The sequence below is a fragment of the Astatotilapia calliptera genome, chromosome 23 (genome assembly GCF_900246225.1).
Source record: "Astatotilapia calliptera chromosome 23, fAstCal1.2, whole genome shotgun sequence".
NCBI classification, from domain to species: domain Eukaryota; kingdom Metazoa; phylum Chordata; class Actinopteri; order Cichliformes; family Cichlidae; genus Astatotilapia; species Astatotilapia calliptera.
Window position 1 is genome coordinate 41,117,412 of NC_039323.1, and position 12,505 is coordinate 41,129,916.

A 12,505-nucleotide genomic window follows, 5' to 3' on the forward strand; every position below is an offset into this window, starting at 1 on the left:
GGAATTTTCCTCTCCCTGATGTTTCAGAATGCAGAGAGCTGCCGGGCCGGTCACAGAAAGAGTCAAAGTCAAAGTCACAGAGACCTGTGAACACATGAATCAGGAGTCTAGGGAGCAGAGGGTCAGCCTGTGAAAGAACAAACAAACACCTTGCATTTGACTACTTCATTTTGAGATTTTGAAATAGTTTGAAGACATGTACGCACCCATCCTCACAGAATGTGAAGAAGAAATCAAAACTAACTGTGGCTGATTATTAGAGCTGTTAGCTGTCAAAATACAAACAGGGTAATGCAAGCCTCTGTCCTTTTAAGCAAAACCTTAACACCATCCATCACGACAGTAAGCTGCCTACCAACCAGTTGACCATTCAGCTAACAAACCCTCGGGTGCGCACAAAATGCCAGTGGAAGAGGTGAATAAAGTGGTCATTTCTCATATTTTTTGTCTAACATCTGCTGACTGAGAAACAGGAAACCTTGGGAATACACAACTTTTACATGGCATTTAGCCAGGTGGCGCAGATTTACATGTTACATACAGTACGCATGCTCATGGAATGTTGTCTGCAGGTGAAATTTACTCACCTTCACCTCATTACATCATTATGTGGTACAACTTGGTGAAGTTTCCTAGCCTCATTCTCCTAGGAAAAACTACCTTCCGACGAGCAGAGAGAGAGAGAGGCAGGCAGAAAGAGACTCCGTTATATACCGGACCACGCCAGACGGTGAGAGAGGAGGAGTCTCGGCCACTGTTAGTGACACGGGGAAGCTGTCAAGGAACGGGTAAATCACCGGGACTGTCGCTGATCGACAGGATACACTAGCGCGCACTTCTTCACTGTAGTCCTCCTGCAAAGCTTAACAGCACAGAAAATAATAATACTACTAATAAAAAGACGCAGATGCTGGCACACCTACGTCAGAGGTGATTACACGGGTACCTGGATAATAACAGGCTCGGTTAAGCGGTTTGGGAAATTTGAAGAGGACCTCCGCCTTTCACCTGTGCTGAGCTACATAGCGGCTCATACCCGGTTGCCTCAGCGGGATTAACAGCTGCTAAGATGACGACGGGCTAAAATGTGTCGTTCTCAGGTAAGATGCTCCGCGGGGATGGGTGAGGCAGGTTGGAAATTCTCACTTAAAGGTGTGTCGTCCTACCGTTTAGGTGCAACGTGTTTTATTTGAAGAAGTCCAGCAGACGTGCCTGTCAACTGAGCACTGGGTGCACGCTAGGTACTGTGCACGCTTCTTGATGAAATATTGGTATTCCGCAGAGTTTGATGGGGTTTTTTGCTGCTCGCTGTCTTCATGCTGTTGAGTAGTAAACTCTATGTAACAACAGGCGGTGGTATCCGAGAGATACGACATTCCTCAGCATGATGTGTCTGCGTATCTGCGCATGCATGCCTTGTGTTTGCTGGGGATTATTGTTAAGTGGTCTGTTAATACTATAATACGACATACATGTGTTGTGGTTGGGTTTGTCGGGAGCACAGATTCATAATATGTAATTTAATTAAATGTGGATGGGGTGCAAACTGGAAACCCTTAGCAACGGAGGACATCTAGACTCAACTGTGCGTGCGTGCGCATGTGTGTGTGTCTTGTCTCGCCTATAGTATCGTCCACCTCCACTTCCCTGGGTTAATCTCCTGTTTGATTAGGCTTTATGTGAGGTAATTCAGCTGACTTCGAGACTGCTTTTCTTTACAAATAACGATTGAAATGGATTTGATTCTTCACCAAAGGAGCACATTTGAAATTATACTGGGCAGAATTATTATTTGTATTTACTGGAGCTAAATCGATTTCTAAATCTCTGAGCAGCCAGTTTAATACTGTAGGGACTCATGATATATGAGGGATATTTGGTATTTCAGAGGTGCAGGCATATTATAGGGATATCATATTTAAGTACATGTTAAGGCAGGCTTAAATATACACGAGTAACATATATCCATGACACATACTGAGATATAGTAGAGAGGGTTAAAACTGTGGACTGTATTTAAAAGATGGAGAGAGCCATTTAGATCTCAACCACTGGTTAGTGAAGTTGTAAAGCCCCAGGCTGAGCATTTTTCATTGCTGCCGTCTCAACAAGAAATATATTCTTGTATTGCTGGTGTAAAGTTTCTAAGACTAGGGTTGTAAGATTGGGTCAATTTAAAAATGGCAAGACTCATTGATAAATTTATTACAATGCAAGATCAGCATCCCACAAAAAATGATTTGTCGTTACAGCACACTTTTACGTTTTACTGTTAGACCAGAATGCCCTTTTGTCAGGAGGTTAGGTTTAGGGCTAGGGTGCCAACACATTAAACTGTAATCACTACTGTTAAATTCCTCTTTCAAGCTGTTCCTTTTAACTATGGCTGTTCCACACTATTGGCAGCTCTAATAACTTATCCATATGAACTCCAACCAAGTTATTTTTTTGGTTAACTTAACCAAAATGTGCACACTGGTTGTAGAGCTGCTATTGGTAAAATAGCAGTTCTACAACCAGTATGTACATACAGTTTGTGTCAGAGGATAATATAAGCTAGAACAATTTATATGGTCTCACATAAGGTCTGAATTTCTAAAAGTGTTTTTAAGAAAACGTGACTATGATAACATCCAGGAGCAGTGTTTGGTAATGGATCCATCATCTTGTGATAAAAGGAAAGAGAGATCATCATATCATACTCTCCTTTCATTCTCAAGTCATAGAAAAATGTATAAAAATAGATCAGGATTAGCAAAAGATTAGCAACATATTTTAAACACACACTATGTGTAATAACAAGAGTAGTTGTAAATTTATTCAAGGTGATGGTAATGGTAAATAATTCTTCTATAGCATGTTTTCCTCAGGAAGTAGAGCAGGTCATCTACTCATTGGAAAGTTGGTGGTTCAATCCCTGAATGCTCCAGTCTGCATGCCAAAAATCCCTGGCAAAGGTACTAACAGCAAGCTGCTTTCTGGTGCATCCACAGGAATGTGAAAAAGTGATAGAAATCACTTAAGCATAGAAAAAAAGTGCCTGTGTGAATGGATGAATGAGAAAAGTTATATATTTGTATACTGAGTGCACAGGTAGAGCAGAAGACCATTATTAGGAACAAGTCTGTTTACAAATAGGCTCCAGCCCTCTGTGACTCTGAATTGGATCAGCTAAAAAAAAAAATGGATGATTGGATATAATGAAGTACTTTCCTCATCACTCTCATCACTCACAGGAATAAAAACACATTCAATAAAAATGTGTCTTTATTCTTATGAGAGGTCTTAACTTGGGTTGTTTGCAAGACATTGTATGAGAGCATATTCTTCGTGTGTGGACGCAGTAGTTGACGTTTCAGTAAACTGGAAGTTATCCTGCACCTGTGTCATTGCATAAATGTGGCATTTCTGCTCAGTTTTTATACCGTGGATAGAACTGAATTTAAACACTTTGCCTGACCTCTCTGTTCGTGCTCGTGTGTTAGTCTGTATTACCCCGGTTTTGTGATGTTGTATATAAAGACTCTGTTTGAAGACTGCTTCTTAAAGAGTACTGTAGTTTTCGGGTCATAAGCCGCTACTTTCCCCCCACACTGTGAACACTGCGGCTTATACTGACGTGCGGCTAATGCATATTTTTTTTCATGCGGCCAAAAACATTTTGCCTGGTAACAGTAGACCAATAAAATTGATAAGTAGTATATATATTTTTACCGGTTGTTAAGAGACGTTGTAATGTTGTTTGTGCACTTTTCCCTAAAAAGAACCATAAGCAACGTAATTTGTGTGTTACTGATACGTACGTATACTTAAAGGTAGCCGTGTTACAGGCGCTGTTTGAGCAAAAGAAGCATTTGCAGTATGTATTTTTGTATGTTACCATAACGTTTATGTTACCATGTTTATGTTACCTTAGGGATTAAATTAAACGTTAAAAATCCTCACGCGTAATATTTCTGTGCACATATCTCATATTACAAGTGAAACGCATACGGCTTAAAATCCGGTGTGGCGTGTACAAGTGCAAAATTGATTTTCTTTCTAAAATCAGAGCATGCAGCTTTTAATCAGGTGCACTCTGTAGTCCGGGACTTACGGTAATTGTAAACATAAGGGTAAGGCTCCATTAAGAGCAAGTCACAGTTATGACTCTGAGTGTATTACCACACTGTAAGAGTTAAAGGGTTTTTAGTATTTTTCTCTTAGTCTGGTTTATACTCCAGTCCCAACAAGGAAGAAATCAATTCTCATGGTGAAAGTATCGAGAATGATAATAAGGTGCCATGTATGAATGGATTACACAAGTCACTTGCAGCCATGCTAAACTTATTGCAAATAGTGTACAATTGGGGTGACAATTATTTAGTTCCCTGCTGAATCAGTTTCATTTTAATGGAAAGGGATAAATATCAACCAAAATCCATTATATAAAAGTTATGAATTGATTTGCATGTCACTAAGTGAAATAAGTATTTGACTCCGACAACTCACAGATTGGCTGTGTGCCTGTGTGGCGCATACATTACAATCAGTCAATCATTAATCAATTACTCCCCATCTAAACCTGTTATGTGTGTAAAGCACACCTGTCCACAGAATCAGCTTCCTCCATTCCAGCCTTTCACCACCATCATGGGCAAGACCAAATAGCTTTCAAAAGCATTATGGACAAGATTGTAGACCAGTGATCTTGCTGAGAATGTGCCAATTGTTGGTGCGTTATTCAGAAATGCAAGAAATATAAAATTACCAGCAAGCGCCCTCGGTCTGGACATCCATGCAAGAGTTTGCCTCGTGAGATGAGAATGAAGAAAGGTCAAACACAAATTATCAACTTTTCGTAACATTATTTTGCTTTATCCATTACAAAGCCAGTTCTGATGCTTAGGATCATTGTGCTGTTGGAGCACCCAATTATGACCCAATTTCAATTGTCTAGCTGTTGATTTGAGGTGAATTTCAAGAATTTGGAAGTATTCTTCCTTGTTCATTGTTTCATTTACTTTGTGCAGTGTACCTGTAGCAGCCCCTAGAATGACAGAAGAGTCTAATGGGTGCAGCCATTTATTTTCTGTGTTAGCATAGATAGGCTGTTCTCTGGACATCGTTTGTGCAAACTACAAAATAAAAATAAATCGCAACTCACACAATTCCTTTGAATTATGTTCTTGCAATTAGTCCAAATAAATCCAGTCAAATTCAAAGAAAATTACTCGCGTATCTCAAGATACGAGATGTGCAGCACCTGAAACTACGGATACTGGATGCCTGTGCTGGCATTTCTCCTGCGGTGTTGCTATCAGTGTGTGAAGAGTGGGAGAAGAGGGTTGCATTGACAATCCAACACAATGGGCAGCACATTGAACACATTTTATAAGTGGTCAGAAACTTGTAAATAACTCATGAAAGAATAAAGTTACGTTGAAACCAAGCACACCATTGTTGTTCTTGTGACATTACCAATAAGTTTGATGTGTCACATGACCCTCTTCCTGTTGGAAAAACAAAAGTTGTATCCAAGATGGCCGACTCCTAAATGGCCACCATGGTCACCACCCATCTTGAGGAGTTTGCCCCCTCACATATACTAATGTGCCACAAACAGGACTTTAATATCACCAACCATTCCCATGTTATTACGCTGTATCCATAGAAATGGCCCACCCTGTAGAGCATTCAGCATTATTGATGCTGCTGAACAAAATAAGGACTACCATTGCAATCTGTGTCCACGATATTCACTTGTCACATGCCATGTGGCAACTGAAATATTTTCAGAGCTCAGATGTGAAAGGCTTCCTGTCCACACATAGCGTTTATGGTCCTTGACACCCATTGTCCCAGCCCTGTCCTCTTACACACACTTACACTCACACACAGATAACTCCTAAGCTGTTAATGGCTCTATTTTTTTCCATCGCCCTGCTTGGCTGGCTGGACCTCCATCCATCTGCTTTGTGTTGCACTATTCAGAAAGCTGGTTAATCCCCCAGCAACTAGAAACAAGAGGAGGAATCCAACCATCAGCTCTTAACGTTTCTCCCTCTCCCCTTAATACTCCTTTCTAAGGATGGGCAATTAATTGAAAGTTAACAATAACCAATATTCACCTCTAATCTTACCAATGTCAGCTATTTTGTTTTTAATTTGTTTGTCGCTTGGTTTTGTTTTTCCATAGGGTGAGATGCAGCTGGATAGGTCACCAGTCTGCTGCAGGCTAACACAGACAATCATTCACACCCTCTACAATTTAGAGTCACCAGTTAACCAAACCCCGGCTTCTGCGTGTCTCTTTAATGGGGCTTGTGCAGTATTTGTTATTGTATATGTGTCTTTCCTACTGAATGCAAGGGGGCCTAAAAGGGCCGACGGCACTAGGTACCTATGCTGCAGAGCTTTGATAAGTGAAGAAAAAGGGCAGAACAAAGTGTTGAAGATACTAGCAACACTTTGGACACAACTGAGGCCATAATCATGTGTGAGAGAGACACTGAGGCTGTGCGCTACAGATAGTGCCATTAAGTCATTAACTGTTTGCTCTAATGTCCAAGCAGAAGTCCGAGGCCCAAAGGCTCATACGAGCTGTTGATTCATAAATAGAAGTTTTGAAGCCTGAAGAAGAATTCAAATGTATTTAGTATCTTGGAAGAACATTTTAGCTTCTAGGCATCAGTTGTTGTCCTAGGAAACAGACCTTTTAAAAATTGTCTTTTACCAAAAATGTTTTTGTTTATTTATAATATTTAAAAAGCACGAGTTAAATTCTGCAATCTCCTTCTCTCTCTTTCTTTTTTGAAAAATAGTATGCTTGATCTTTAAAAACCCAAGTGGCGTGTAAGAAAATGGTTAATTTTTTGCACTTTTCTTGGCGGATGAGTTTCCTGAAATACTGTCAAATTACTCTGCCACGAGGAAGCTCATTTACTGCCTAATGAAAACACCTCATGCATTTCTGATTAACGTATTGGTGTCTGACTTCTCGCATTCATCCTCTTCTGGATTATGGAAACAAGTGAATAGTTTGCTTTTTCTTTCCCTCTTTTGTTTGGATTTGTTCTAAAATAAGGTGACAGTGAGATACTGATTGGCTCCATTTGGAAGCTGCATCCTTCCTGCTTGATGAGAAGTTGTCAAGTTAAAGCCAAAAAAAAAAAATCTCCAGTTTCTTGAATCAGCCTCCTTGTTCTCAACACATATGCTTGTTTTAAGCTTTGCTCATTCATACCGGGTCCTCATGGCATGACAGAGGGAGATTAGGCAGTCAGAAGAGTGACAGAAGAAGAAGAATCATGCCCTGCAGCTTATTGGAAGTCTAGATGGTGACGTTTTCAACAACCCCAACACAGCATCACCACTTCCTGCCCCTAACCCATCAAAACCAAACATAATGAGTGGGTTCTGTCACCCAGCAGCACACTACACTAATCAATCCACAGGCAGTGAAACTGAGGGTAGACAGCATGTTCAAAACAGTGAGAGAGAAAAAAAAAGGGTGTAATGTCTAAGAGAGGAATAGAGCGAGAGAGTGGGAGAAAACAGAGGCGACAAAAATAGGACAAGATGCAGGTAGAAAGGTTAAAAAGGAGAGGAGAGAAAGATGATGCAAGAGGGGGACAGAGGGAGGAAAAAAGAGTGGAGAGGAGATGATGGGAGAAACTGAGAAGGCGATTATGTCTGCCCTTGTCCAAAGAGGATAATGAAGTGAGTGGAGCTGAGCTGACCAAGTGTTGCAAATTCAAATGTGTACCTGGGAAGCTGCACAAACACACACTGACATACTTTTAAAAAGCAGCTACTTGAACTCGCTTTGGAAAGAATATCATCATCCCTACCATATTATTTTTGAGTGTTAATAATACTCGAAGTGAGGGGTTAGCAGTACATTGCATTTTTACCAGCTAAATGGAAATCAGCTGCCTGCCAGTGCAGTCTTAAAGTCTTTTCTCACATGTATATGTGTGTGGACATGCAGAGCTGGGGGAGAGTGAGGCTGATAGAGGACTAAGGCGTCATATGGAAATATAAAGCATCGCAGGGAGACTAATGGAAAGAAACATCACATAATTCTTAATTGCAACATAATGTAATTTGGCTTCTCATCATGAGTAACAGAACACATTATATCGAGAGCATGTAAGTTACTCAAGCTGCTGCTGACAAACTGGTATATTTGGACCTTGCTCGTGTATTTCAATAGACCCAGGCATTTTTCACATTAACAAAGGGCAGCTGTACAGACACTATAGTGTGCATCGACTGTAACAGACTGAAAACTATCTTTAACCCCATAATGCCCTTTGTATCATATTTGATACATGAGTTTCTGAGACCTCTATCTCATCAGCATGATCAGTACTTGCCATAATTTCAAAATGTTATGGACAAAACTCTTTTTTTTTTGGTCTAAAATTAACCAAACTTGTTAACAAAAACTTGCCAAAAACGGCCGATGTATCAAAATATATCATACGCAACATCCATCCATCCATCCATTCGCTTCCGCTTATCCTTTTTAAAGTTCAAATGTAGAAAAATAAGTCCAGTATTATAGAATGAAACCAAAGATCAAACCCTGTTTTCAGAACATGGGAATAGAGCAGCTGATAGAGGATTCAACATTAATGAATCAATGGCATGGAAGTAGAGGAAGCAAGAAGAATGAGTTGAGTAAAGTTTGACTTATCTGACTGTTTTGTTTCGCTCAATGTGTCCTATAATCCGGTGCGCCTTATGGTCCAAAAGATACGGTAACTTCTACCTTCCTTTAGCATGTCCAGAAGTCCAGCTTTCTGTGCGATGGTTAGCATCTTCCTCTGCCTTTTGGGTGCTACTGCAGGTACCTTTGACGGTGCAAAACGCTTCATCGACATTGTTGTGTTTGTTGGGGAGAAAACTTACAAACATACAGTGCAGCACTTCAGAGTCACGCTGCTAGAGATCGAAGATTTATGTAAATTTGACAAGCTGAACGCATTCTGGACTGTACAGGAGACACGGAGGAGATTGATTGACAATGGTCTACAGTCTCTTAAAGTCTACAGTCTACAGATCTTAAATTACATTCAATTCAATTTTGTTTATACAACAGTCACCTCAAGGCTCTTGATATTGTAAGGTAGACCCTACAATAATACATACAGAGAAAACCCCAACAATCATATGACCCTCTGTGAGCAGCACTTTGGTGACAGTGGGAAGGAAAAACTCCCTTTTAACAGGAAGAAACCCACGGCAGATCCAGGCTCAAGGAGTCTAGCTTAGCGTTTTCTTGTTAAGGCTCTGTCTTTACATGTTTTCCAGTTGAGTAACTTTCTGTTTTGATTTGTCACTCCGTGTCCCGTCTTCTGTATTGTTTCTCCTGCTCCTTGTTCCCCACCACTTTTCTTCTCCCTCGATTGTCCTTGCTATGTATATATGGTGCCAGTTTCTGTCAGCGTTCTGATAATGATCTGTCAGAGCTCGGTTTGCCTCTTCTTGTGAGTTCCCTCTTACTCTTGAGTCTGTTTGCATTGGCCTTGTGGACTGTTTCATTTTGATCACTTTAATAATCAATATTCACAGAGCGCTTTATGTTACATCTTCCATGAGTCTGAGTCTGCATTGGGATCCACATTTCTCACCACATGCCAACCACACCGTTACAGTAAAGGCATTTTCATTTTTAATTGAAAGCTTTGACAATATAAATGTATTTCAAATAGCACCTCATACAGGAACAATTTGAATCTAGGAAGTACTCCTCAGAAATTTTTGTTCACTGGTCGTATATTGTCTGATTTAATGCAAAATACACAGAAACATAAATCTGAGGTATATGTTTGTATGTGTGCGACACAACCAAGTTATCTTGGTGCAGAAACCAAAACATTAAACCAAAAGATCTGTTAGGTTTTCTGAGTTAGTGATGCATTTTTGGTGACTGGCAACATACTGGTGTTGCTGATCAAATACAGTTGGTAAAGTAGGCTGTCCAGCTGCTCATAGACATTTTTTCAACTGTAGCTGGGACGTTAGGAGACACATTTTTAGTAATTACATTTGATTTTAAGACTGTTTTAGCCAAGTTTCAGTGAATAATGCTACATATTCTAAACCAAGCTAGCACTTGTATTAGCCTAACAGTTCCACCCATCCCCCCCCCCCCCCAAAAAAAAAACAAAACAAAAAAAACCCACGATGGTGATTTCCAAAAGTCATTCACGCACTCATCTCTAAAAATGGTGTATGCTCCCAAAGAATGAAAAGCTGAGCTGTAATTAATAGTGATGTGCGATACCACTGATTTCCTTTCCGATCCGATACCAAGCAAAATTCAGGGAGGTATCGACAATACCGATACTTTGTACAAAAAGTTAATGTTTCTTTGCATTTCACAACACAATATATAATTGTAATAATAATAATATAATAATATAGCTTTATAATAATTACAGGACATCAGACTACTTGTTTCTTATTGCTTAATAATGCAGAATAATCATATAGAAATGAAAAACCTGAAGTTGTGGCTATTTGAGCACGCTGCCTGCCTGCAGCACTAAAGGACTCAGCGAGAGACGTCTGTCTCGCCCTAGCAGCACCTCTCCTCCTCTTCAGTTCGCCTCAACATAAGCTCGTCATATTCTGTGATATGATTTACTCTGAGGTGTTGGTGTTGCCACAACACCTCACTGTCTTGCCACATGTATCACAAACCGCATCTTGGCTGTTTGTGGAGGTAAAATACGTCCATACATGACTCAGTTTACGCTCAGCCATTGTTGTGAGTGCGCACGCCAGGGGCTGCGACACATTTATACAGCCATATTTCGCACACGACTATGAAAGGCGTAAGAGGAAGTAGTTCCTTCCAAATTAGATGATCCCAATGATAGTTTCTTTCCACTCTGTTCCTTTTAATGGGAAAACTACAAATTTACCCAGAGTACTAAAATATAGATTTTTCAATATGAGAATCGATTCTAGAACATGTTTTACTGGTATCAGAAGAATCGATATTTCAGTATCGATCCGCGCACCGCTAGTAATTAATAAGATTTATTATCTCCCATTTGAGAATGTCACACCCAAGGTTTGAATATTTACATGTTTACAATATTTGTACCCTGACAAGTTACAATGCACTGATCTACAGCAGACAACCACTTTGACTCCGACTGTAATTAGAAAATAAAATGCAGAAACATTACAGTTGTGATCTGTTCACATAATCATCGTAACAACATTTAGCTACCAAGCTTTAAATGGTAGTTGGATTTAATAGCGTGTAATACTTGAACTGCCTCCGTTAACATCATTGTTATGGAGCTTCATAGTTTCTTCCTCATCTTCTACTGCTCTTAACAATCAGATGACTTAACCAATTCATTTAATACCAAAACAATGTGAAGATGATTCAAACTAAGTGGGCTGTTTGTTTAAATGGAAAACACGCCTCAGCACTGCACTACATCTCTATGGTCTAGTGTATTTTGTACTCTTTGGGGATCTGAATTGATTTTACTGCATGAGAGTTAAAAATGTATAGTCTAAGGCTCCTGGTCCCAGGGCATGGCTCAGAAGCCCTCACAGTGTACCCGTAATTGGCAAGGAGTATAAATCCTCCTACGTGCACCGTTCTCTCACTTTGTGTCTGTCTGTTCTAACCAACTAACCGATACCCTTTGACTCCATCTTCATTACTTTTCTGCAATTTTCTTAAAGGTCACTTATTACTGTTCATACAGTGTGCTCGTCTTTCTAAATATTTAGATGGATTGGTTTTAAAATGCATTTGGTGTCTACTGTTATAAATAATTGCTTCAAAGATGAAACTTTTCTCTCTTCATAAACTGGACGTCCTTGGACTAGGTAGTAGCTGGTACGCAGCGACTAACTTTCACTCTAAAGTTAAGATGCTATGCACTATTTTAAAAGAAGCTGGGGTGCTGTGTGCCATTTAGTTCTTGTTAACCCTAGATTTAATTAAATAGATTTTCAGTCCATCCATCGTCTTGCTGTTATCTGAAGTCAGATTGCAGCAGCATTAGGATATTCCAGGTGACCTTGCCAGCCATGCTTTCCAGTTCATCCCGGGTATCCCAACACCAGCGCCTCAATCACTTCTGCAGTTTTATGAATAAAAGTCTTTCACCACTCTTTAAAGATTTCATCAAAATGGTTATTCTTTTTTCTCTGCACAGAGTTCTGCAAAAATGCAGGTCTAATGTAGAGTAAAACGAAATGTCAAGGTTTTTTGGTAAACAAAATTGCTGCAGTGGAGAAAAGCAAAATAATATGTGTTAAAGTATATGCATCAGAAAACAGTATATACAGTCTGAGAACATAGCACCGACTGCTGTATAGTCCAGCAAAATGATTAAGTACGCTTGCTCCACCGCTCATCACAGCAATCCAATCAGCCTTTTGTACCAGCAGCAGCTCGAAGCATGTAGATGTGGTCAAAACAGTGTTGAATTTCAAACTGAGCATCAGAATAAGGAAGAAAGATGACTGAACGTGGCAT

At 39.9% G+C, this 12,505-nt stretch overlaps 1 protein-coding gene across 9 annotated transcripts in view; it reads left to right on the plus strand.

Moving 5' to 3' along the window:
• Nucleotides 1-12,505, plus strand: part of dmd (dystrophin) — a 287,948-nt gene that overhangs the window by 29,433 nt on the left and 246,010 nt on the right. Inside the window, exon 1 of one of the 9 annotated variants that reach the window (XM_026159174.1) lies at nucleotides 1,167-1,241. The exons of the other annotated variants lie outside the window; for them this stretch is intronic. The gene's annotated coding sequence lies outside the window, so the exon portion shown is untranslated. Of the gene's footprint in view, nucleotides 1-1,166; nucleotides 1,242-12,505 lie in introns of those variants that run through there. 9 annotated transcript variants of the gene reach the window in all.